The sequence below is a fragment of the Megalopta genalis genome, unplaced genomic scaffold, assembly GCF_051020955.1.
Source record: "Megalopta genalis isolate 19385.01 unplaced genomic scaffold, iyMegGena1_principal scaffold0038, whole genome shotgun sequence".
In the NCBI taxonomy this organism is placed as follows: domain Eukaryota; kingdom Metazoa; phylum Arthropoda; class Insecta; order Hymenoptera; family Halictidae; genus Megalopta; species Megalopta genalis.
Genome location: NW_027476107.1, coordinates 2,030,001 through 2,032,500, shown reverse-complemented (window position 1 = coordinate 2,032,500; position 2,500 = coordinate 2,030,001). Strand labels below are relative to the sequence as shown.

General features: G+C 43.6%; 1 pseudogene; it reads left to right on the top strand.

Annotated features, from left to right (window-relative positions):
* LOC143261176 (large subunit ribosomal RNA) overlaps window positions 1-2,500 on the top strand; it is an 8,876-nt pseudogene that overhangs the window by 2,804 nt on the left and 3,572 nt on the right.

Below are 2,500 nucleotides of genomic sequence, written 5' to 3'. Positions count from 1 at the left end.
CTGACTGGGGTAGCGGGGTCAGGGCATGGCGAACCGAACATCTTCGTTCGCCATGTCGTCTGGAAACCCTACCCAAGGCCAATCTCACGTCCGACCCTTAGGCAAGGTCACGTGGCGCCGGAAAAAGGACCATTTGTATGCCTGGTCCGAGCTAACGAGATGGCCGATCCATTGGCGTAAGCCGTATGGACTCGCGGGGTTTGCAGCCCTCCGAGTTCATGCCCTTCGGGGCAAATATATATTGCACCAAAACATAAGACAACAAGCCTCGGACGCTGTCGGTCCCAAGCAGTGGCGACAGCAAGGGTGGATTCCCTTCCCCAGCGAGCAAATAGCTCGTTGGGTTCAAACGACGACGACCATGCTGTTCAAAAGGCTCTCGATTTAGACAATACGTTTTTATGCCCGAGTTGTAGGACCGATCTGAGCGCTCGTACCGCTGCCAGCGCCGCCCAACACAAAAGGCGATGTAATGCGCCTCCTCCGCAGGCCGATGGTTATACGTGTGAGACCTGTAAAAATACGTATGAGACATACGCCGGATTACGCCAGCATCAACGGAGGACTCACATCGAGAACTACAATACCGCCGATCTCGATCTCCACAATAAACGCCTCGCTTCTTCGAGGGCTCAATATACCGATGATGAGATCAGAGCAATAGCCCACGATGAAATAGATATTACTAAAAATGCAAAGTTATTAGGAAAAGAAATAATTAAAATTCTATCAGAAAAATCCGGCCGCTCTTTTGACGGTATTAAAAAATTAAGACAAAAAGAAAAATACAAATCATACCTCAGTGAAGCCCTCGACGAGGCGGGCCAGACCAATATCTTGAGTACCTGCCCGTTGGTGCCGCGGGTGCTGCTAACCAGATGTGACGATCCTCGCGCGCGCGGAGACATCGACACACGCGAAGCGACATCATCTCCGCACAGTACAACTATACCTGATGATATACGCAACATCCTGGCTGAACTTAAAGTACAAGTAGGCCATCACATGGCAGAAATTATTGAAAATGCCCTGTCTAACACACCTTCTGAAGACACTATGTTAATGATGGACCAATACATAGAAAACTTAACATCATATGTTGCTTCGCTCGCTGATGAAACCGATGAATACAATGAAAATAGTAACTCAGTAGATAAAACCCATAAAACTAGTAACAAGAAAAATAAATATAATAAAAGCAATAAACAAAATAAAAATAATAAATACAATAAAAACAATACAAGCAACAACAGAGTTATAAATACAATAGACGATAAAAATAATAAAAATAAATTAAATAACTATCAGAACGAAAACAAGAATAAAAATAACAGTAAAAAGAACAAGCATAGCAATAAATGCAATGAAAGTAATAAAAGAAAAGGCAACCGCGCTAAAAGGATAGCGACTGATTACGCCAGATTCCAAAAACTCTATAACAAAAACCCAACCCAATTGGCTGAGCATATAATTACCGGAAACCCACTCAACATTACAGAATCTCCGACGATAGAATCATTTGAAGAATATTATTCTAAACTATTTGAACACAAGGATGTCGAATGGAAACCTCAGAAGCGAAAAACAGATACCAATAGTAATATCAACCTTTCAAATCCGATATCACCGACCGAGATACACGAGCAACTTACCAGGATGAAACAATCCGCTCCAGGCACCGACGGAATTGATCGATCGACTCTTAGGCAAATGCCACGCAAGGAGCTGTGTGCACTATTGAATATTGTATGGGGAATGAAGACGTTACCCTCTGTGCTAAGATCGAACAGAACAACACTGTTACCTAAATCCGGCGACTTGATGGACCCAAAACAATGGCGGCCCATAACCATCTCAAGTCATATACTGCGCCTACTAAATAAAATCATCGTGTCGCGCCTTGAGAATGAAATACCTCTGTTTCACACGCAAAGAGGCTTCACGAGAACCGACGGGATAATGGCTAATAGTACCATCCTACAAACACTAATTAAATTAAGCCGCGAAAAATCGAAACCTTTCACTATACTATCTATAGATTTAGCTAAAGCATTTGACTCTGTTAACATCATTTCAATAATAGACGCACTAATCAGAAAAAACGTAGACGCTCATACAATAGAATACATCGAAAACAATTATAACGACATAACCACAATACTCGAATGCCACGGATCCCGATCCAATCCTATACCTATAAAACGCGGCGTGAAACAGGGTGATCCCATGTCCGGTTTCCTATTTAATTTAGTGCTAGACCAGCTCATGATACAACTTAATGAGTGTGAGGGTGTTGATGTGGGAGGCACCAGGATACGGGCATTAGCTTTTGCCGATGACATCGTGATGGTGGCTCCCACTCCCAGTGCGATGCGAAGTAATATCCGGATCGTCGAGAAATTCTTCCACAAACACGGGCTGCAAGTGAACCCATCTAAATGCGCCATCTTACAGAATCTACGCGTCCCTGGAACGAAAAGGCTCGTAGTTGATACGCGGC